This window comes from Mustelus asterias, chromosome X (genome assembly GCF_964213995.1).
Source record: "Mustelus asterias chromosome X, sMusAst1.hap1.1, whole genome shotgun sequence".
Lineage (NCBI taxonomy): Eukaryota > Metazoa > Chordata > Chondrichthyes > Carcharhiniformes > Triakidae > Mustelus > Mustelus asterias.
The window spans coordinates 14924217-14949732 of NC_135834.1; the positions used below are offsets into that span (position 1 = coordinate 14924217).

Here is a 25516-nt window from a genome sequence, read left to right on the forward strand (position 1 = left end):
CAACCTGTGCACATTTCCACAGGCACAGGAAAAAACAAGGAGGAGAAAGGCATGGCATGAGTGCCATGGAGGTTCATACTCCGCAGAGAGCACCTTCTAGTGGCTGGTTGCAGTACATCATCAGCAGAGAGCTACCCTCAGGCAGGTGGCGTTGGAGGAAAAGAGCCTATAAACGATGGAAAAAAGTTAGAGGAGATGTAGATTAGATTAAACATTGATTGAGCATCCTATATAGGCATTGCACAATTTCACAAAAAGAGCTGAAGTAACTTTGACAGTCCAGCATATTGCTAGTTACACTATTTTCTGCACAAAACAGAATGTTGCCTCTTTGGAAGGTTACAAGAGTGGTGATTGAAGCAACCTTGAATCACAGCAATACTAGTGCCCTCAAACATAGCCCACCCCCACAGCAACGCAGTCCACAAGTAATGTGGTATTCTAGTTAAGCTTTATCTAGCCAGTCCTTGGAACTAACCTTCACAAGTAGCTGTAAAGGAGCCCTAGATCTTGTACGAGGAGCAGCATACTGCCAACTTAAATTCCCCAAAACCTGAACTCCCGAGGAGTGTCATAACTGCCCAGCACCATCAGCAGTCCTTTCCGGAAGATAATGAACTTTCCATAATAAGTTTGGCTCCACTTTGTCCCCTGAAAACAACAGAGTGGAATTTCAATACTCCAGGTTAAAGGTTCAGACCAATCTGAAGACGATTTATTGACAAAGTAGTGTATTCCTATACAAATAGCTTCCTTGCCTGCAGAATGTCACAGTCATATTTTGCTCCCTCCAACCCTGAGCGCCTTGAATTCTCCAGGAGAAATTCCTATTTGTGGCTTTGATCTGACAAGTCCATTTCAATGGGCCATGCTGTCAGGTGAAGTCTCTTGACACACCGTGTGTCAGATAGTGCTGCTACCCACGCCACTATATTTACATCTAAATAAAGAACATTCTGCATTGGCAAGACAAATCGGTTCCCAGAGCCCAGATAATCCCAGTCCCATCACATCCATCAGTCCAGCAACAGGCCAAGGGCTTGTTGTGTGAAAGGATAGTTTGGAGGTGGAACCCCAATTCATCAAACACAGTCCAGCACCTGCTATTCCCCCATCCCCCCCAAAAAATAGGTCCCAATCTTATTTATACCATTTATTGAGACACCGCGTGGAGGGCTGGACACTTGATAATAATTCCAGAGACCTAATTTAAGTATCAGTCGCTCTTGCCTCAGAGTTAGAAAGTTGTGGGTTCAAGTCTCACTGCAGACTTCCCAGTGCAGTGTTGAGTGAGGGATGCTGCACTGTCGGAGGTACCATCCTTCAGATGAAATGTTAATGAGACTTTGGGCCTGATTTTACCATTTTGAGTCTAAGTGCCGAAACTGGGCATCAAATGGATCCGAGCCTGGAATACTCTTTGCAGCGCGCCCATACGCGTTTTGCCAGCTCCAGTCCAAACCGCGCTGTGGGCGGGGCTTAGCACTGCCAGAACGATCGGAGCTCAAAAAAATCCGAAGCAGCGCGCCCGGGCGCGAAAGAAAAAACAGCAGAGGGAGCGGGGGGTGGGGTGTGGACTTGGGAGAATCTTGCAAACTGCAAATAATGTAGCATCTTCTTTGTGCTAATTATCTATGGGAAAGGTAATTAAACTAGTGTCCTAGTGAGCAATTAGTGACCTGTACAATACATTTGTGATCTGTAACTGGATTGTTGATGCTCAAATGTTCAGAGTCCTATGGTGAACTTGGCAGAAGTGTCCCCGTGTTGAAACTTGGTCGGAAATAAGATTCAAGGAGATTACTAAATCAAAAATTTGGGAAAATATTTCAAAATATGGATGGGGGATATATATTTTGAAATATTTTCCCAAATATTTGACTGTCAGGTTTTTAGTTCCTGCGATGATAATTTTGACATTATCTTCCAAAGGAAATTCCTCTAATTCTGTGCAATGTTCAGATGAAAACAAGATTTAGTAATCTCTTTGAATCTTATTTCCAACCAAGTTTCAACACGGGGACACTTCTGCCAAGTTCACCACAGGACTCTGAACATTTGAGCATCAACAATCCAGTTACAGATCACAAATGTATTATACAGGTCACTAATTGCTCACTAGGACACCGTAGTTTAATTACCTTTCCCATAGATAATTAGGCAGCACAAAGAAGATGCTACATTATTTGCAGTTTGCAAGATTCTCCCAAGTCTATCCCCACCACCCCCCCACCAGAGATGCATCTGAGCCCGCCCCCCTCCTCCAGCAGACGCCAGCGGAAGGCCAGGAAGGTGCTGCAGGCTCTCAAAGGGCTGCAGGTCGGAAGGATGGTGGAGGGAGACCAGCGATCGAGATAGGTTGGGGGTGTACTCTGCTGAGGGGGGGCCTGCCTCCCAGGGGGGTCTGCCGGGGAGAGGGGGGGGGGGGGCCTGCCTCCTAGGGGTGTCTGATCCCGGGGGGGGGGGGGGGTCTGCGAAGGATGGTCGGGGAGGATGGGCTTCGGAGATTCCCCTGCAGAATAGAAATCCGCTTCGGACTTTTATTCTGCAGGTCGCTAAAAACGCGGATCCGGATTGGGCCGCGCGGTGGTAAAGTGGGATTTGGCGGTAGAGTTGGGCGCGCGGTTCATTAAGTCGATTTAAATGCATGCATAATGCATTTAAATCGTCGGGCTGCCCAATTCGGGTGTGGGCCGGACCCGCGCCCGAATCGGGTGTCAGTAAAGCCGCAATCTGCTCGGATTCGGGTGCAGATCGCCTTAAAGGCCCGACGCCCAACTTTACCGCGATGAAAACAATTTTTGGTAAAATCGGGCCCTTTGTCTCCCCCTCTGGGTGGAGGTAAAAGATTCCATGGCACGATTCAAAGTGCAGGTGAGCCGTCTCCAATGTCCTAGCCAATACTTATCCCTCAACGAAACAGGTCATCTGGTCATTGTCAGATTGCTATTTGTGGGAACTTGCTTTGTGCTACTTTGCCGACATTACAACAGTGACTTCACTTCAAAAGTACTTCATTGGTTGTAAAGCACATTCTGACAATTGTGAAAGGTGTTGCCCAAAAGGCAAGGCTTTTTTAAACATTCTGCATTAGTATGGTTGCAGTAATCAAAATAAGTCTTTAGAAAAATGGAAATGAGGATCAATGCTATTCAATCCTTTAATGATGTTGTGATTGAGTAAAGGAGAGACCAGAAGTCTTCTAGGATTTGTTATGTTTCATTTAGCTGCTCAAATGGGCTATTCACATACTTTAAAAACACCATTTAGAACCAGTCATGAAACAACTTTTGCAAAGTTGGAAGACGGAACCAAAAGTTGACAATAAGCAACATATAAGCTACCGAGTGAGCTGTAAATCGGACATAATCTTTCAGAAAGTATAGACTTTATTGTTGATGGCAAAGAAAGTCATTCTTTTCATTCTCTGGATACATTTATTGCCCATCCCTACCTGCCTCGAGAACCATCCCAGCTGTAGCAGGTTCTTTGATACAACCGAGTGGCTTGTTAGACCACTTTAGGGGGCAGTTAAGAGACAACCACTTTGCTGTGGGTGGGGAGTCACATTTGGTCCAGAATGGTTAAGGACAGCAGGTTTCGTTCCAGAAAGTACATTAAAGAAGCAGTTGGATCCCTGCTTTAAAAGGGTGAAGGAACCGAGTTATTTAAATGGTCACTTTGGATCAAATGGTGTTGCTACCCACACCCAACTGGAGATTTGATTTCCAAAGTCCCCTTTGAGTTGCACATGTGGCTATGGAGAACAGCAAAACACAGGTCATAACTCTAAGCAGAGTCCTAAACAGTGGAAACAACTGGTATTTATACAATAACATGTGTAATGTATATTTCTGTGGTAAACAAAGATGGGATATGATATACACAAAGTATAGATTCAACTTAAAACTATTTTGATTATTGAGCATCATAATGAATAGTTTCAATTGTTGGATTTAATTTAAAAATCCTAAATTGTTGTATTGGGTCAGCAGAGAAGGTTGCACAAAGCGTTCTGCAGTAGGTGTCACCCCTGGTCAATAATTCTTCAAAATCAACTTTTGGCAAAACAATTTTCCCAGTGCCCGCAAAACCCAAATTCCCTTTTCCTTGTTACATCTTAGGGCAGAGCGCCATCGAGAGCTGCTTTCCTGGAGTGGCAGTCACCTGTTCAGTTTAAATGAGAGAGAAAAAAAACAGAAAGGAAAACTTGCAGTTATACAGCAGGTCAAACCCCGCGGCTTTGCACTTGGCGATTCAAGGCCATGTGTCATCTTCAGTGAAACGGGTTGAGCGCAAGGGCCAACTGGACCAGGACACTCAGACACAATTCAGACCCCATTTAATCCTCATTAAATCAGTCCTTAAGGATTTATATAAACATAAAATTATATACTGCTGAAATAAAGATGTAGAAACATAGAAAACTACAGCACAAAACAGGCCCTTCGGCCCCACAAGTTGTGCCGAACATATCCCTACCTTCTAGACCTACCTATAACCCTCCATCCTATTAAGTCCCATGTACTCATCCAGGAGTCTCTTAAAAGACCCTATTAAGTTTGCCTCCACCACCACTGACGGCAGCCGATTCAACTGTGTCTAAACCTTTTGGTAGGACAGTTTGTAAGATTACCAATAGTAAAGGGAACAATTTATAATTCTTTTTTTTTTATTCGTTCATGGGATGTGGGCGCCGCTGGCTGGACCAGTATTTGTTGCCCCTCTCCAATTGCCCTTGAACTGAGTGGCTTGCTACTGGCCATTTCAGAAGGCATTTAAGAGTGGCTCTGGAGTCACATGTAGGCCTGACTGGGTAAAGATGGCAGATTTCCTTCCCTAAGGACGAGTGAATCAGATGGGTTTTTAGAATCGAGAATGGTTTTGTGGTCATCATTCGACTGTTCATTCCAGATTTTTATTGAATTCAAATTTCACCAAAATGCCATCAAACCCAGGTCACCAGAACATTACCGGGGGTCTTTGGATTATTAGTCCAGTGACAATATTACTATGACAGAATGTGTGTAGACAAATATTTTTAACACATTTGATTAATATATTCTCATGTACCACAGGAGAAACGATACTTAAACCAACACATCCAGTGCTACTATTAATTCACTTCGACTTGTATCCATCCATTCTAGAATTATACAGCTCACAATGCTCTCTCCAAACACATCTCCAGTTCACTGGGTGTTTTTACAGTGGAAACAGATATGCAAATGACTGAAATCCACATTTAACATACAAGTACATTGCACTGTGAAAACTCTGCACAACTGAAATCTCACTTGCAGTCCCTTTTAATCACACACAAAACCTTTTCGCCAAGAGCTGTCACAATAAGCACAAAGCCTTTTAAAGAATTTTGCAATCACCTATATGAGCAGAGGTAGCATTAAAAAGACACGGGATGGGATTTTGCAACACCCCATCCCGGGCAGAATTCTCTGGTCCCGCTAGAGCCAATGGTGGTTTGAACGGCTCGCCACATTCTCCAGCCCCGCCCGCTGCCATGATGGAGCTGTAAAATTCCGCCAAAGGAGTGAGGCGTTTAAAAAAGATTTTTTTTAAAACCCGGGGCAGCACGGTGGCACAGTGGCTAGCACTGCTGCCTCGTCATGCCAGGGACCTGGGTTCAATTCTGGCCTCGGGTGACTGTGTGTGTGTGTGTGTGTGTGTGGAGTTTGCATGTTCTCCATGTGTCTGCGTGGGTTTCCTCCCACAGTCCAAAGATGTGCAGGTAAGGTGGATTGGCCGTGCTAAATTGCCCCTTAGTGTCAGGGGATTAGCAGAGTAAATACGTGGGCTTACGGGGATAGCACCTGGGTGGGATTGTTCTCAGTGCAGACTTAGGGGCAGCATGGTGGCTAGCACGGCTGCCTCACAGCGCCAGGGACCCAGGTTCGATTCCTGGCTTGGGTCACTGTCTGTGCGGAATCTCCATGTTCTCCCCATGTTTGCGTGGGTTTCCTCACGTTTCCTCCTACAGTCCAAAAGACATGCTGGTTCGGGTGCATTGGCCATGCTAAATTGCCCCTTAGTGTACCCAAACAGGCGGCGGAATGTGGTGACTAGGGGATTTTCACAGTAACTTCATTGCAGTGTTAATGTAAGCTTACTTGTGACTAACAAATAAACTTTAACGGGCTGAATGGCTTCCTTATACTCTAGGGATTATATGAGCAAAACTGTCTTTTGTGGATTGCAAGTACAGCAGTAAACAACCTAAATATGAACTCCCAGACTGGTAACATTCAATTACACAACAATTTAGGAAATAAAAGCCTCTCTTCCGCTGTGCAGCCATTTCCTTCACTGGTAGAATGTTTGTGGCCTGTTTATTTTTAGACCGAGAGATTTTTTAGACCTTCTTCACAAAAAACAATTTCTTCTCTTGCTTCTGCAGCTGCTTGAGATTCGTCATCAATTCAACACTCTCAGCACATATGTTTGTTGTTCCCAATAAGTCTTCTGCCAAGTGTCTACCTGAAAAACTAGCTGAATAAACAGTGATGGGCTGAGTGGACAGACTTTCATTCTTTACACATAAAAAATGTTTCCCTCCCCTTTCCAGTTCGGAGCAGTCCATCCAACCTCTCAAACGTGTTCTGCCATTTGATGGTTGATCTGAGATGCCTTTTCTCCGCCTCCCTTGATAACTTTACCATCTATAATCATCAAAATGTAATTTTTAAAAATACATAACAAAGGGGATTCAATAGATTTTGTGGGAGATCCTTAGTGCAAGAGATGTTAGCCCTGGACAACGGAGTGCCTCCAAGCGAGCCATCAAATATCAGAGGTGTCATCCTTAAGATGAGACATTAAACTGAGGCCCCATCTGCCTGTTTAGGTGGACCCCACAGTGCTATTCAAAGAAAAACAGGGAGTGTTCTCATGTGCTGGGCCAACATCCCTCCCTCAATCAACACCAATGAAAACAGATCAACTGATCCCTCATCTCATTTGTGGCACCTTAAGTGCTGCAGATTTGTTGAACCATTTACCACAGAATAATGCGTTGTATTTGAGGTGCGATGAGGCCCTATGTAAAGGCAAGTCTTCATTTCTTTCAAAGAAGATTGTTCTTAATACTGAAGGAACGATTGGGGAAAATACAGAGACCCAAGGGGGAAGACAACATCAACCCAGTCACTGGAACCTCAAGCTCATGCAACCAGACCATTTAAAAATCATAATTATCCTCTGCATTATCCAAATAGCCAATGGAAATTATTAAAATAAACCGGTTATTTATTCTGCTTGGATTTCACAAGACACAGCTCGGCTTGTAGTGAGCTCCCTTAAGCACAGGCTCTGCAAACAAATGAATGTTACCGTGGAAACACGCCGCCACAAACTATTTAAAAACATGTCACATGCTTTCCATTCTAACTTCCCTCCAGGTCAGGTCACTGTGTATAATTTACAAATGTTTGAAGTCCAACACTAATTATGTAAATCTATTTGGCTACTGTTTAAATGTATCCAGTTTCAGACACTCCCCAACAATATGGTAAATTTTGAGTTTTCCACGGCCTTTCAAGTTCCACACTTGAAAGCAAGACTCATTTGGTTTAAAAAATGTGACATATTTTAAACATATGTCGCATTGGAAGAAAAAAATCTAAACACAGCTCCACACATTTTAGATGCATTTGCAATCTGTGTCACCGTTTTTGATCTTCACACAACAGTGACAGCTCGGGTTGGACAAGGATCGCTTCACGCAGGTTGAATTTAAAAGACCCATTGCTAAGGGGAACTTGCTTTCATTGTAAAGACACCTCAACCCCACCCCATCCCTCAAACATTTTCACAAAAAAGACAATTTGTCTCCGAGAAGATGTGTGCAGGAGAAGCAATCCTACTGAGTACTAATCTTCTGAATGGCATTGTTGAAACAGCATTAGTGGCCAGACCTGGGAAGGACAGCACTCTCCCACTCACGGAAATAGCAGCCAACTAGAGATGCATTAGAGTGACTCTTTTCTCTCAGCTGGGAAATATTCATTGTTTTTGGTTCTAGGTCATGCCTGGGGAGTAGGAAGAATTTTACACAAAGTATTCCTCTCCAGCCCTTGAGATTACTTAAGAACTCTTATTTGCATAAAACCACATTAAATAAAACAATGCTTTCATCATTTTGCTGGTATTAATTCTCATTTCATCTTTTGCCAATTATTTTTGTAATATTTCACCATCAATATGCCAACTATCCATTATTTTGGGAACATTCCACTCACAATATGAATCTTTGGCTGGTTATGCCAAACAGGCTAACCCAAGAAACAACATGATGTCAAAACTGAGTTTTACGTGGAGAGATATTTTTCGTAATGAAACCATGCTAAAACTACAAGTTACGGAGGTTGAATCTTTCCCTCATTGCTTTTCACATAATCACAGAATTGTTACGGCGCAGGAGGCGGCCATTTGGCCCATCATGTCTGCACTGGCTCTCCAGATGAACATTTGGATTTAGTGTCATTCCCCTGCCTTTTTCCCTCAACCCACATTTTCCACGTGTGACTACTAATTTCATCCCCAACAGTTGTTTCTAGATGCTTCCCCACTGGTAAAGTTTAACTGACTGGTCTGTAATTGTTGAGCTTGTCCAGTCCTCTGGCACCTCCCCGTGTTTAGGGAAGACTGAAACGTTGTGGCCAGCGGCCCTGTAATTTCCACTCTCACCTCCTTCAATATCCTTGGATGCATTGCACCTGGCCCCAGTGTCTTGTTCACTGTAAATACACACAATCTATCCAACACTTCCTCCTAATCAATTCTGAACCCTTCTAATGACAGAATTTCCTCCTCTGTTACCATGGCCTGGATAGCATCCACTCTCTTTGGTAAAGGCAGATGCAAAGTTTACATTTAATACCTCAGCCACACTTCCTGCCTCCATGCATAAATTACCTTTTCCTAATGGGCCCTACTCCTCTTATCACCCAGAGAAGACTTTGGGATTCCCCTTTATGTTGCCTGCCAGTCTTTTCTCTCAATCCCTCTACATTTTTCTAATATACTTTTTCATCTCCCCTTTGAACATTCTGAATTTCTCTTGGTTTGCAATTGTATTTTCTACCTGACATCTGTCATAAGCAGACTTTCTTCATTTTAATTTCTGTCTTCTTTTTCATCCAGGGAGCTCTGGATTTGTTTGCCCTACCTTTTCCAATTTGAGGGAATATACCTTGATTGTGTCCGAACCATTTCATTTTGAAGGTAGCCTATTGTACAGCTACGGTTTTTCCCACCAACCTTTGGTTCCAGTCTATCCAGCCCAGCTCAATTCTTACCCCTTGGAAGTGGGCTCTCCCCCAGCTAATTCTTCTCGCTCTGGATTGCCTGTTGTGCTTTTCTACTGCCATCGTAAACCTTACGATACAATGATCGCTGTCTCCTCAATGTTCCCCCACTGACACCAGGAATGTTTGCCCCACTCCACCCTTTACACTACCACTATCCCAATCTACATTCAAGTCATTAAAGTCCCTATAACTACACTACAATGTTTGCATCTCTCAATAATTTCCCTGCAGATTTGTCCTTGTACACCCTCCCCATTAGTTGGCAGTCTATAGACTACACCAAGCAATGTATATGCATGCTTAACACTAGCCAAATTGATACTGTCCTTGAACCTTCTGATGTTGCATGTAAAACTGGTTTCAATTCTCAGGATGAGAATTTTTAAATCAGGACATTGGTAAAACACCAGCCAACATAGGTTAGCAAGGACAGAGGTGATAGGAGGACACAACTTTGTACGAGTTAGGATACAGACACAGTCTTGCATGAGTGCAACTTTATGGAGAATGGAAGGTGGGAGGCCAGTTAGGAGAGTAGAATAGTCAAATGTGGAGGTACATAAAGCATGGAAGAGGGTTTCAGCAGCATTGGGTACCACAATGAATGCAATAAAATTAGCACGTTGGAGACGTTGAAGGAATGGAAAGTAACAGTGGACTGCTCACTTTCAATGTTGAGACAATGTGGAGAAGAACCAAAACTTTTGGATTCCAAGACAAACAGAGCACAAGAGGCTATTCACTGCTTCTTCCGCTCTTTTCTACCTACCAGGAAGTAGGTGGAGGAGGAGAAACTATGAAACTTTGAATACAATCACACAGGTCACATTTGGATGGTACACAACTAATCAACTTATTAGACATTTATAATACCTGGAAGCTGGGTCTCTGCCCACTTTCAGCTGCAGGTGTCAGCCTAGGTAGACAAAACAATACTTTGAATAATTCAGTAGTAACATTTATTTGAAATCACTGCACAGGAGTATGGGGGCGGGAGTGAAGTAGTTACCTTCTGAGCTCTTCTGCTCCAACTCAATCGAGGGATTGAGTTTAGGAATCCGGGGATAATGATGCAGCTATACAAGACCCTCGTCAGACCCCACTTGGAGTACTGTGCTCAGTTCTGGTCACCTCATTACAGGAAGGATGTGGAAAAGATTGAAAGGGTGCAGAGGAGATTTACAAGGATGTTGCCTGGATTGAGTGGCATGCCTTATGAGGGTAGGCTGAGGGAGCTCGGTCTTTTCTCCTTGGAGAGACGTAGGATGAGAGGGGACCTAATAGAGGTATATAAGATGTTGAGAGGCATAGATCGGGTGGACTCTCAGAGGCTTTTTCCCAAGGTGGAAATGGCTGCTACGAGAGGACACAGGTTTAAGGTGCTGGGGGGTAGGTACAGGGGAAATGTTAGGGGGAAGTTTTTCACACAGAGGGTGGCGGGCGAGTGGAATCGGCTGCCGTCAGTGGTGGTGGAGGCAAACTCAATAGGGTCTTTTAAGAGACTCCTGGATGAGTACATGGGACTTAATAGAATGGAGGGTTATAGGTAGGGATATGTTCAGCACAACTTGTGGGGCCGAAGGGCCTGTTTTGTGCTGTAGTTTTCTATGTTTCTAAACCACATGGCTCCACAAAACATGACACCAACTTCTAGCAGACTAGGTTCATGCGATATATCCAGGTCCCATCACTGGTGATAACTAAACAAATGGTTGGAGCCATACCTGGCACAAAGAAAGATGGTTATGGTGGTTGGAGATCAATCATCTCAGTCCCAGGATATCACTGCAGGAGTTCCTCAGTGTCCTAGGTTGCTTCACCAATGACCTTCCCTCCATCATAAGGTCAGAAGTGGGGATGATCATTGATGGCTGCATAATGTTAGGCACCAGTCACAACTCCTCAGATGCTGAAGCAGTCCATGTCCAAATGCAGCAAGACCTGGACAATAACCCAAGGTTGGGCTGACAAGTGACAAGTAACATTCATGCCATGCAAATGCCAGGTAATGACCATCTCCAACAAGAGAGAATCAAATCATCTCCCCTTGACATTCAATGGCATGACCATCACTGAATCCCCAATTTCAATATCCTGGGGGTTACCATTCATAGAATCCCGACAGTGCAGAAGGCGGTCATTCAGCCCACCGAGTCTGTAATGACTCTCCAACAGAACATCTTACCCAGACCCACCCCTGCCCCATTCCCTTAACCCCACACATTTACCCCACTAATCTCCTAACCTACACATCTTTGGACTCAAAGGGGCAATTTCACATGGGCAATCCACCTAACCTGCACATCTTTGGATTGTGGGAGGGAACTGGAGCACCCGGAGGAAACCCACGCAGACACGGAAAATGTGCAAACTCCTCACAGACAGTGACCCAAGGCTGGAGTCAGTCCTGGTACTGTGAGGCAGCAGTGCTAACCACTATGAGGCAGCAGTGCTAACCACTGTGCCACTCTATGACCAGAAACCGAACTGGAGTAGCCATATAAATACTGTGGCTACAAGAGCAGGTCAGAGGCTGGGAATACTGCAGCAAAATCTACAAGACACAAGTCAGGAGTGCGATGGAATACTCTCCACTTGCCTGGATGAGTGCAGCTCCAACAACGCAAGAAGCCCGACACCATCCAGGAAAAAGCAGCCCCGCTTGATTGGCACCCCATCCACCACGATAAACATTCACTCCTTCCACCATCTACACAGTAGCAGCAGTGTGCACCATCTACAAGATGTGCTGCAAGGCCTCTTCAACAGCACCTTCCAAACCCACAACCACCACCATCTAGAAGGACAAGGGCAGCAGATACGTGGGAACAGCACCAGCTGCAAGTTCCCCTCCAAGCCCCATACCATTCTGACTTGGAACGATAATCGCCGTTCCTTCACTGTCACTGGGTTAAATACCTGGAACCCCCTCCCTAACAGCACTGTGGGTGTACCTACACCACCGGGACTGCAGCGGTTCCAGGATCTCACAGGCAATTAGAGCTGGGCAATAAATCCTCGCCTAGCCAGCAACACCCACTCCCTGTGGACGAGTAAATAAACAAAGTCAGCCCGTCGTCCACCATTAAGCTGAATCACCAGCACATTCAGTTTCAACATTGATCAAAATGATGGTTAATATTTAAAAACACAAATGCCCAGTAATGCAGCATTCATCGGAAAGCACTTAAGGCTGCAAATTTAAAGCCAGCTAGAAAGAAATGCAAGGTTCAGCTTCTGAGCCAAGTACTCTCTTCTGTTCTGTCCCTTGTGCCTCACTGCAAATGTATTACTGTCATCGTCAACATTTATTTCTCAGAGCAGCTGGTCCACTGTAAATAGGGCGGCACGGTGGCACAATGGTTAGCTGTGCTGCCTCAGTGCCAGGGACCTGGGTTCATTTCCATCCTTGGGTGACTGTCTTTGAGGAGTTTGTACGTTCTCCCCGTGTCTGCGTGGGTTTCCACCGGGTGCTCCGGTTTCCTCCCACACTCCAAAGATGTGCGGGTTAGTTTAAAGTTTATTTATTAGTGTCAAAAGTAGGCTTGCATTAGCACTGCAATGAAGTTACTGTGAAGATCCCCTGGTCGCCACACTCCGACGCCTGTTCGGGGGTGGATCGCCCATACTAAATTGCCCCATAGTGCCCAAAGATGCATAGGTTGGCGAATTAACAGGGTAAATACATGGGGTTATGGGGATAGGGCCTGGGTACGAAGCTCTGTCGGAGAGTCAGTGCAGACCCGATGGGCCAAATGGTCTCCTTCTGCACTGTAGGGATTCTATGAAATAGAAAGCATCAATTTGTCAATTTTGGTGGCCCATTAACTGAATAGATTACTGGACAATTTCTTGACTGAAGTTCTGGAAACAGCCAGAGATCTGAAGTCAGACTGTCCCTTCAGCGAAAGCATTGTGCTACCCACAAGCCTGACGGTCTGTTCAGGATTCAGGGAGCACTCCACCATGTAGAAAGACATGTAAAAGGAGCTGTAGAGATACTCCTTCAGTAAGCCTTTTTAGGAAGCCCCTTGGGATCGAGGATGACTTGCTTCCTTTCTTTAAGTTACAAAGCCAATGCACAGAGTGGACAGGGAAGCCTTTAATCCATCTCCTTGTTTGCTCCAAAAACCAATTCAGATTCAAACTGAATCTAATTCATGGTCCCCACAAGAGAGACAAACAAGATCCAAGCTGACAAGAAAAGGCATTACACCTGATCTTGGGCTTGATCTGACACGTGATCTTAGCCAAAAGGCCGAGAAAGAAAAAATATGGAACACTTCACAATTGTTTGTGTCATCCCTGCGCCGGGACCATGCTAATCTTCTCTGCATTGTACCAATTTTAGTGTATGTGCTGCCGAAGCAAGCATAATAAACTCCCCATTGGGGAATTGAACCCTGGTCTCCTGTGTGACAGGCGGATGATTTGCTTCCACTCCAGTTTGATTGGTTCTGAGAAGTCCAATATGTGATCTGCAGACTTTGCCAAGAATGGAGCAGGTGGTGCTTGAAGGGTCAGGTAGATGGGCTGTTTGGAGGTTTGCGTGCTCTCTCCTAAAGCTCGACTTTACCTGTGTTCTAGACAAAGTCTCTCAATCTGTTCGGAGCCTTCTCAAATGAACCTCCTCCATTTTGCGCGGTCACAAGCAGGATCTCCCGTGACTTAGTCGGACGTTTGACCTCTACGGGAATACTTTGACATCCCAAAAGCATTTCCATTGTCATCCTGGGAGTCTACTCCATGACCAAGTTCCGAATAGAGCAGTTGCTTCCTGAGCAGAGCTAGTTTTAAGTGACTAGCGCCTCAACACCGGGCTTGGGAATGGATGCTGCTTTTGGACCGTCTTTCTTACCACTGGATTTGGAGGATTTTATGGAGGCACCGTTGGTGGTACTTCTCCAGTGCTTTGAAGTGCCTGTTGTAGGTTATTCAAGTCTCCAATACATATAGGAGCGCAGGGATCACTGCTGCCCAATAAGGAAGGAATGTGGTATTGCCTCCCACAATGATCTCGGTTCATTTTGCCAAGTTGGCTGATTTCAGAGGCAGTAGTAGGGGAGCTACAATTGGCATCAGCACACGAAACACAGGGTTCCTGCTCCTGATTACTATCCAGCAACCTCTTTGAAATTGGTCATACATGGCTGTTGGGCAAGATGAGATGGAGAGGAGAGAAATTGGGTATTTGATGCCAGATCTCAGTATTGGCTTGCCTCTTGAAGTTCAGACATGTTGGAAAAAGAGAATTTGCCATTTCATCCATAGTACACCCCATCATACATTCCTGGTCAAGGCATTTAGTTAGAAAATCCACATCCAGCCATGCGCTGGATCATTCCTCAGGGCAATGTCTTGAACAATCAGAGTCAAGCTGCCTGGTTTAAGTTTTCAAACAATGCTTGACAGTTAACTGTCAGTCACCATCAACTGATGCATTTTCCACAGCACCATCTCTACCAGAGTCCACTTGCCGACCAATCAGCACTCTCTTCTCATACAGTATAAAGTCATTGTTTCCCCTGATATTCATATTCTTGCAATTCACCAGATGAATGCAAGATGGAAAGCTTTAACAAAATGCCTTTTTTCAGCAATGCTCAAGTTCTGCATTATCAAACAACTATTTTCATGACGAATACTTGAATTTGGTCTGTGAACCTGGGCTACGTTGCCACAGTCCCCATTGGGCTTTTTTCCCCAACTATACTAGTGAAAAGCTCAAGTATTACAATGTGTTAAAATCTGGTCTTAAATTATCAGTTTCCACAAATAGCCAAACAAGAGTTGTACTTGGAGATGGCACTTCTAGAGAAATAACTCAGAGTCCGGGATTTGAACAAAAACACTGCTCACAAGCTTAGTTTACCAAGTGAATAAAAGTAGATAAGAAAATTTACATATCGCTACCAATATTTGACAAAATAAACCACTTTCACTTGACCTGTGATCAAAGCAAGTGTAGATGCTCACTCACCCATCATAAGATTGACAATTTTTAAGAGCTTCGCAGTGATAGGAATAAAGTACCACCCATTTAATTCCCCAAGTCAAAAGTGCATTGTTTCTGCTACTAGTCTGAATGCAGCCATTGATCACAGCGAGTTTTCCTTCAGCCCTGCCTCTTATCAGCAGAACCATCAGTATATAAAAAATAGTACAAGGCAGCTGAGAAATGACACACTTCATTCCTGTCTACTGTGTGCCACTTGCCTTCAATTCCTATGGAACCACAAAGGTAAAGTACCAAATGCAACACAGTGCCCTCTCCTCCATTTGTTTGATGGAGATGGTTGCATACAGTTACATCACTATTCTCAGGCACAAGGAGAAGTGATTGGGTAATTTTGTCCAATCGCATGGAGACCACCAAGTTTCTGGGCTTGATTTTGCAAACATTTTATATTACGTAACTATCTTCCGCTCGCTACACCTTGAAGAAATAATCCTGCTTTCGTTGGGGATCCTGCTGTACTTTTAGTCGCGTGTTCTAACTTCTGCTTGCTGTTAGTCCAGCCATAAGGCCCACCCTGCCTTGAACTTATTGGCTGACACAGTGGTGGCAATGCGCGCTTCATTTTGTTTTAAAGACACAACCCATGCCATGCGAGACTCCTGTTGTCACTAAAACATAATTTGCTGTGGTTGAGTTAATTCTATTAGATACCTTTCCCTGAAAAGGGGATTCCTACAACTAATCCCAACCATTACAGGTTGGGCCTCTCTTGGACGGCAGAGTGGCACAGTGGTTAGCACTGCTGCCTCACAGCGCCAGGGACCCGGATTCAATTCCCGGCTTGGGTCACTGTCTGTGCGGAGTCTGCACATTCTCCCCATGTCTACGTGGGTTTCCTCCAGGTGCTCCGGTTTCCTCCCTCATGTGCATTGGCCATGCTAAATTCTCCCTCAGTGTTACCAAACAGGTGCCGGTGTGTGACAACTAGGGGATTTTCACAGTAACTTCATTGCAAGCCTACTTGTGACACTAATCAAATAAAAAAATAAATAGTTAAGGAAATGTATTCAGATCATAAATCACAGCAAAACAAATGTTAAAAAAATCCAAAAGCATTCATGTTAAAATTCTGTGGTGACAGATGCCATCATCAAAAATTAGGAACAGTAAATGGCTAATTGTTCAATAAGTATCCAGTATTCCCCAAGACCCTGAAGAGAATGATCAGGTACAGAATGTGCAATTGACTAAGGAAGGGAATTCCACACTGACGGCTCAGTTTTGGCACCACGTTAGCCAGGCTACAATGCGTAAAGGATTGCTTGGGTTCCCATTAACACAACACTGTTCCACACAAGTATCTCCTTTATTCAGGAGAGTGTCTTACCATCATTGTATTAAGAATCAAGACAGAATAAGGGTGGGCAGCTGTCATTTCTCTTCACCTCAAAGAGGTGTCTGCTTTGAGAGAGGGTGTGCTGAAGAGGATCATTGCCTACTGTAATCACAGAGGCAAAACTGTTAAACCTGACAAAATAGTCATTTATTTGTCATTAGCATTTAACCATTCTATTCACGTGTCCATTTTAATGATGGTCTCAAACTGGGAAAACTAACAATGGAATGTAGACCGGATTATAATTACAATACTGTTTCTTTAAATAATGGGCAAAATCACGGAGCACAAGTATTAGCGCCTGACGAGGCAGTTTACACACCTAAACAAAGTACTTGTCACGGTGATTGCACAAAGTGCTCAAACCCCAGCACCTGATGAGCTGGAAAAGACTCAAATATCGCTGAATTGGTTCCTAGGCAATTTTCGCACCTCAATAAAAATGCTTGTAAAAAAGCTATACATCGATTGTCATAAAGGGCTCAACACGTGGGCTTTACTGAGGGAGTACTATGTGAATAAATGCAGACTTTCATTTAATGTTTTATTTGTTTAATAGGGGCAAGAATCATCAGAAGACAGAAAAGGAAATGTGAATCAGGATGTTATTCTTTAATCAACTACTCACCAATTTAAATGTGCCTGCCTGCAATATTGACAGCACCTAACTGTGGAGTCACCCTTCTTTCTTGCTTCTAGCCAATATGGGCGACATCAGGACAGAGGCATCACTGAGCTTGAGAATGTCACCTGTTGCTGAATTCATGACTGTAACTCAATGGGTGCTTATTCAACTCCCTCACATGACCAGGTTCAGCAATGCCTGCCATTATCAATGAAGGCCTCAGTGGTTCCTATCAAAAATCAAATGCGCTTTGAGGTTAAAAAGTCAAGGATTCTGAGCTCAAACAGGTCAGGAACTATTACATAGCCTTCATACTTAATACGTCCTACAATATAAATGTATGGGCTATGCTCAATGGGCAGGGGCTACATAAAAGAACAAAGACCTTTATTTGTGACAAATATTCTCCAACAGAAAATAGCAAAATCACTTGAGCCTCATTGTCGATCTTTACTCTGTATCAAGTAGACATTGAAGGGACACACCTACTTTAACACCAGAAAATACCTTGTGTTTCGGATAACGCCCTCGTCCAGGGCTGCTTTTAGAATCGAGTCAATGGGAATAGAACAGATGGGCCCAATGTGGAGCAAGCCCAGAACAGGCATAAGAACATAAGAAATAGGAGCAGGAGAAGAGCACATGGCCAGCTCCTTTTTTTGGGTTATTTCTGGCTAAGTTAACTGGCTAAGGATGCATAAAGAGCTCAAGATTGTCCACTGTTCAATGAGAAAACTTGAGCTTCAAATGTTTGATCCAATTCAGTAGTGAATCTCTTTACATAAATGACGTTGGGCTGGTTTGTCCTTCCTGATAAGAACCAATGTGGGCTATGTGATCTCCTGGACTGGCTTCAGTCAACCTGAAGCGGATTGGCAAGACAGTTTCCAGCGTATTTTCCTTCCATTATTGGCCTGGAATCTCCTTGCCTGTCTCGGAAGATGACATATCTGGCTTGATGACGCAACAGGAGGATATATGATTTTGCTTCGACTTTTTTAAGATGCTAGGGCAGAAGGGAGTGCAATATTAGTGCCCAAGGCTGCATCATTTCTTTTGGGGGGAGGGCGAGGTGCTACAAATGTATTCTTTAGTATCTCCCCAGTTGTGTTTATGAGTAAATTAAAAAAGCACATGCAGACTTTTGAATGGACCTACTTGTATTAAGTTGATCTTTTTCTACACCCTAGCTGTGACTGTAACACTACATTCTGCACTCTCTCGTTTCCTTCTCTATGAACGGTATGCTTTGTCTGTATAGCGCGCAAGAAGCAATACTTTTCACTGTATCCCAATACAGGTGACAATAATAAATCAAATCAAATCATCTGATTTTTCGGGTGCTCCAAACTCTTGACCCAATTACTAACTTATTAAGTTATCATGCAACATCTCTCAACCACAGAGCCAGTTAGTGAGACAATCAGCTCTGCCAGTCATCATCTGCTGTGGTGGCTGAATTTGGAACTTAAAGAGCGCAATCATTTTCACAAGTGATGCTGGAAAGAAAATCAGAGAGCTTCGGGGGACTCGAATACAACACCCCACACGTTAAAAAGTTCTGACCCCTTAATCTGGTACTTTGTTCAAAGAATCTGTACAAGTAGGCGGTTTATATTGGCGCACATTGTCTTTATTCAGTAATCTTCTTAACTTAGTAGGTCAAGGGTCATGAATAATTTTCAAATGTGCCCTGGACTGTTGCTCCTCAAGCCATTTATGTGAAATGTTGACTTGTTGCAGTGGATAAGGATTGGTTCTCTTTTGTAAATTAATAGAATTTGAAGCTATTTAAATGACCAAAAGCTTGCGTGGGGGTAGGGAACAGAAAGAAGAATCCCTGGCACAGCGCAAGAATTTAAACAGTTACTTGCTTGTGCTTATTGAAGCTTATACATCTTGCAACACAATCTGTGGACTTTAGCAAATGGATGCAACCATTCATGACAATCAGCAGGCTGAACAGCCAGTTAATGCCTTGCATGCAAAGTAAACCATGTCATTGAGGGAAGAGCACAGCAAGAGCCTTTTCTCATCTGCCGAAAGTGGGTGAAAGGAAACCTGTACATTTCATTTCCTGTATGGATAGAGTGTGCTCTAGGTGACAAACTAAAGGCTTTGCAAATGGGGAAAGATTGCTGTCTAAGACCTTTCAGTCATAGTACACCAAGGGGCTGGAAAATTTGTTAACCCCCTGGGCCCAAAGGCGGACACAGAATGTATGTTGTAAATATTACTTTTGTACAGAAGTACCTCAAAGTGGAACATGCTGTATGGAGACAAGTTGAATTTTATTGCACTCACTGTAAATTGAAATGTTTTGTAACGTACTGTTATAAATTTGATGAATAAAGTATATTTTGGAAAAAAAGGCTAACTAGAAGTTTTGTATGTTAAACCAAGTGGCTGCAAAGAGAACAGTTATTTTCCCTTCCCTTCCCATGACATTCAATAGATAAATAGGTGTTAAAGTAGACAAAGTTGGTGGGGATGCATTGATCCCATAAATCAGGTAGGTGGCAGGCTGCAAAACTGGCTCATTTGCAGTCTTTGTTCGATGGCTGAATACAGATGTTGTCTCTTTATTCAAACCAATATATACAGTACCATTCGTCTTGGTTAGCAATGTGTATGGCATTGTGCCTTACTTATTATTTGGGTACGAGGTGGTTGAGCTGCTTTTTCCCATCGCTGTTTGAGCTCAGCATTAAGGAGGTTTGGAGAGCACAAATGGTATCAATGGATCTCTAATTCTTCCTTGTGGGAATGTGCCAGGACACAGCTCTACATCTCCACACTGAAGAAACACACAGCTCAAGAAAATTGGCAAACAAGTATTTGTCAGTACACGCCCACATTCTACTTCTGTCAAAGCAGCCAAAAGTGCCAACATATTACTTGTCTCACCTCAACAACATCGCATTCCTGGTGCAAATGTCTGAAGATATTGGTATCTCCATTGCATTCACTAGTAGTTGAATGGGACAACTTTGAGAAACAGATTTCACCTAACTGCCAATTTTACCAAATAAATACAACTTCCCCCATCACGCACATAGACGTGATGTCTCTCCACTTCTCTCCCCTCCTTTTAAGATGTTCCTTTTACCTCTTTGACCAAGCTTCTGGTCACCTGTTTTAATATCACCTTTGGTTGCTCAATGTCAAATCTTGCTTGATAATGGTCTTGTGAAGCAACTTGGGTCATTTTACGACATTAAAGGTGCTATACGAATGCAAATTGTTCTGTAGTCTTTTCATCTGTAGGAAACCTTCTGAGAATAGGCCCAGCGGAGCCCAGTCATTTCAGCAATAGATATAAGTTGAAGCTCAACCAACTTGCGCATCTTTCACTCCCATTACCCACTATTAGGGGTTGAGCCTTCAGCCATCTAAGCTCGGAAATGCCCCCTCTCTCTCCTTACAACCTAGCACTGACCAAGTTTTTAGTGACCCCTCCTAATATATCCTTCTTTTGGTTCAGTGTGGATATTTTGTTTTTAATTATGCCTGTGAGCTGCTTTGGAATGTTCCCCTACATTAAAGGCACCCTATAAAAGCACATTTATAGCTCATTCTCCTTCTGGTTCCATTAACACAGAACTGTCATACCTGTAACAAGTCTACTGAACATAATTTTACTTGTACTGATGTTTTATGCCCATTATGTGTGGAGGTTTAAAAAGTACAGTCTTAAGGATGCCTTGTACAGGAGCACATTGGAAAAACAACATTGTGTCAGGGTTTTAGAAGGACTAAAATCTACCAGGTGTGATAGGGGAATTTCATAGTAACACCATTGCAGTGTTAATGTAAGTCTTACTTGTGACTAATAAATAAACTTTAACATTATCAATCTCACCCAGCCAAGTGTCAGCACACGCCTGTTGCCTCATCTCTGCCAAATCCAATTTGCAATAGTAAAGCAAGATGCCTACGAGCAGCATTTCTTTTTGGGATATGGGCAACACTGGAAAGGTTGGCATTTATTGCCCCTCATTAATTAATCCAGAAGTTGGTAGACTTTCTTGAACTGCTGCAGTCTTTGTGCCAATGGTGCTCCCACAGCGGGCAGAGAATCCTTCCCTTTTACTTACTTGGTTTTCAGTCAGGAAGATGGGAAGCCTTCTGGGTTCCCAAGCAATCCCACTACAAGTTAGTAAAATGTTATTAATGGCCAGAAAGGATTGACATGCAAGGTGACTGGTTTTCATTTTTCTCAAGAAAGCAAAATCATACAACACAATCCCCACAAGATGGATCAGAAAAACCCCAGAGCTTCATGTATTAACAGAATTTGATTTATTCATAAACCGGTGACCATTTATAAGGACAGCAACTCTTTTGTGGACACGTTTTTGGTTTTCATGGAAAAATGGAAGGAATTGAAGAACATGATCCCTAGAAAAAGGTGGCAACGGTTCTGCAATCCCAAGCAATAACAGAATAGAATGGTTACAGCAAATGAAGCAGCCATTCAGCCTCTCAAGCCCATAGTGGATCTTTGCAAGAGCAATTCAACGACTCACATTCCCTTCCCCTGCAATTTTTCCCCTTCAGGTGCTTACTCAATTTCCTTTAGACACTTTTTTCTCAATTTTACACCATAAACCAGTGAACCCAATATGCTTTGAAACCACGAGACCCAGAAATCCTTGCATATCAACGTCTCAAAATGGGGTCCTTTTCTGAACAGTCCTTCGCTTTGGCGATTAGGAAACTACAGTGTTATGAGATGAATCTGTGATTAATAATGTGTCCATTTTGTTTCCAGTGGCAGTATTACAACTGTACGTTGCCCTGGGGCAGGAATCCATTAAAAAACAAGCTTTATTAGGATAGCCTGCACAAAATCTCAAATAAACTGCTTTTTCTCATCTGGTTCAGCGACAACTTAGTCTTTTAAAACTCTTTTTTAACCAACAGCCTTGCTGGATTATTCACTGCTATACAGGACTGAACGTAAATCATAAAATAAAATCCCCTGAGACTTTCAAAGCATATCCAGCACTCCCCATAACATTTTTACTGTCATTAAAATACATAACATATCCATTGCCAGAGTAGCTGAACTCTTCATTCACACAAGTGCCATGTCACAATGTCAGTGTCTTGGGGGGATTGGGAGTAAGACTCCTTGATATTTACACACTATTAGTTGATTTGCTGGTAAATTTATATTAGAGAATGGGACTGTTGCGGATTTCAATAGAGGCAGAACAAAAAGGGTCCCCCAACTTATGGAGAAATATATAAAGGTGCGGGAGATATGAGAGAGTTCAGCAAGCATTAACACTGGATGCAAGTTATTTGCTCAATGTTTTACTGTACCGTTTACGGAGTGTTACAGGAAGAATGCCCTCACTACATTGCAGTTGACCCGCTTCACTGTAACTGTGGGCAAACTAGATTTGGACATTTGATTTGCACAACTAGTGGGTAAAGGGCAACGCCGCTTCAGTCAGGTAAATGGAGAGCAATGGGAAGGAGGTGGTATTTAACATGACATGATTCATCAACTGCTCACTGCTTCTGACGAAAATTCACCGGCGACTTTCCCGGAAACCGCATCATAAACGGTGTCAAGGCTTGTTTATAGCCCAGCCGAATCATTAAGCAGAAAATAGCATTCTGCCAGCCTTGTTAATGACGGACCAATGATCATGCACAAACAAGAGAGAGAGAGAAAAAAATGCATTCCCCTACCTGAAATGTAGATTATAATCGACAGTTTCTCTCCTATTTAAGTGCTGTACAGGGATTTAAATGGCGCTTGGCTGGGCGAGTCCCTTTTTTTTCCTCCACAACAGCTTTTCATACAATATAACATTCAACCCCCCCCCCCCTCTTTTCCCCCCTAAACAGATTCGTGTTAAAGGAAAGTGTTCTTTTTTTTGATGCCGGTGGAGGTGTCTGGGTTTGTTGCAATCAGAGGGAGGGTTGGCAGGCGATGGTTTGGATTGTAGGGTGGTGGTGGGAGAAGAAGGGAGGTGGTGGGGAAGGGAGGGTGTTGGAATGAAGGTAACTAAAGTTGGTGGGATTGGTGAGAGTGACTTGTCGCAGTCCGGGCTCTGAACAGCGACAATGTACCGAGCTGTCTAACAATAGGCTCGGCGTTCCACAGCGCCGCTATTTATAGACGTGACGCCACCCGCCCGCCCGGGGGGGGGGGGGGGGTGGCCGCGCGCCTGCGCGTGGGAGATGCCCGGAGCATCCTGGGAGTTGTAGTTCTTTTTAAAAAAAACTCCCTCTCTCGCTGTCAAGGGTTCAAACCCCCACCCCCCAAACCAAAAAAAAACTCGCACATTTATCTGAGCCCTTCCTAAAAAGGGACGCGCTTACATTCCAATTGTCGGTTTTAACCTTATCCATCATTGTAAATCCATCCCCCAGAACGTCGATTTTCGAGCAAACCCACCTTCGCAGCGTCAACCCAGGTAAACAATCGCTCATTCATGACACACGGGCTAAAGGTGTCAAAACCCCGAGAGAAATCGCCTCAGCGCCATAGGTGGGCAAAAGGTTAAGGTGAACGTTCACATATCTGCACAGTTGAAGCGTTCAAAGGTTTTTTCTCTCCTGTTCTCAGTTGTGTGCCCTTTTTTTTTAACGACGAAACGGCATGGAGAATAAAGAGGGCACGAGTAAGCCTGACTCTGAGGGCACTGTCCTGACCCCCAATGCGAGTGAGAGTGACCTCTCCACCACCGTCCAGCGCGCCATTGGAAAAATCGAGACAGCGCAGCTAGCGCGAGCAAGAGAGGTAAAGTCACCACTCGGAGAAATATTGTCAGGAAAAATATATGATCAGTTATCAAAAGCAAGTAAATATTTTCACGCAATTGGAGAAGGAATGTGAGGAAAAATATGATCAGTTATCAAAAGCAATTACATTATTTTCACATAATTAGAGAAAGTATGTGAGGAAAATATGATCAGTTACCAAAAGCTATGACATTATTTTCACATAATTAGAGAGAGAAAGTATGTGAGGAAAATATGGTAAGAAGTCTCACAACACCAGGTTAAAGTCCAACAGGTTTATTTGGTAGCAAATACCATAATAGTAAATACCAGTTATGGTATTTGCTACCAAATAAACCTGTTGGACTTTAACCTGGTGTTGTGAGACTTCTTACTGTGCTTACCCCAGTCCAACGCCGGCATCTCCACATCAGGAAAATATGATCAGTTATCAAAAGCAATGACATTGTTTTCACAATTGGAGAAATATTGTGAGGAAAAAGCAAAAGCAATTGTATATTTTCGCACAATTGGAGAAGGAATATGAGGAAAAATATGATCAGTTATCAAAAGCAATTACACTATTTTCACATAATTAGAGAAAATATGTGAGGAAAATATGGTCAGTTATCAAAAGCTATGACATTATTTTCACATAATTAGAGAGAAAGTATGTGAGGAAACTATGATCAGTTATCAAAAACTGACATTTTCACATAATTAGAGAGAAAGTATGTGAGGAAAATATGATCAGTTATCAAAAGCTATGACATTATTTTCACAATTGGAGAAATATTGTGAGGAAAAATGTGATCGTTATCAAAAGCAATTGTATATTTTCGCACATTCGGAGAAGGAATGTGAGGGAAAATATGATCAATTATCAAAAAGCAATGACATTATTATTACACAATTGGAAAAGGAAACTGAGGAAAAATATGATCAATTATCAAAAAGCAATGACATTATTTTCACAATTGGATAAATATTATGAGGAAAAAATATGATCAGTTATCAAAAGAAATTATATTATTTTCACACAATTGGAGAAAGAATGTGAGGAAAAATATATAAATCAGTTATTAAAAGCAATGACACATTTTCACACACAAAAAAGTCACTTCGAAAGTCGGTTCCTGGCTGAAATTCTTAGTGCTATTTAAGTTTGTACTAAAATTTACATTCGACGGAACACCCAGTGAAGTTAGAAGCGGGAGCATCATCTCAATTTCAACACTGCAACTTGGAAGGATACAACGTATTTATGATTCTGACTAAATATCTATATCCGAAACACGAGTCTTTTTTTTTACAGAAGCTGACTGACCTGCTGTAGATTTCTCGCATTCTCTACCTTTGTTTTCAGATTTCCTCCTTTTTTTCATTTTTGTTTCCCCATGACTTCAATCTGGGACCGGAATCTGGGCGGAAACATTGTATTCCAAAGGAGCGTTCCTTGACAGGAA

The 25516-nt window shown here is 43.1% G+C and overlaps 1 protein-coding gene and 1 non-coding gene across 3 annotated transcripts in view; both read right to left on the reverse strand.

The window, feature by feature from the left end:
* LOC144481945 (cysteine/serine-rich nuclear protein 2-like) overlaps positions 1-23245 on the reverse strand; it is a 53297-nt gene extending 30052 nt beyond the window's left edge. The window contains exon 1 of one of the 2 annotated variants that reach the window (XM_078201118.1): positions 23013-23245. The gene's annotated coding sequence lies outside the window, so the exon portion shown is untranslated. The remainder of the gene's footprint in view (positions 1-23012) is intronic. The other variant, XM_078201119.1, reaches the window with a different exon arrangement.
* Positions 13595-13701, reverse strand: LOC144482050 (U6 spliceosomal RNA). The gene has a single exon (XR_013495849.1). It is a non-coding gene; the product is annotated as a U6 spliceosomal RNA (small nuclear RNA).
* Positions 23246-25516: the final 2271 nt, after the last annotated feature.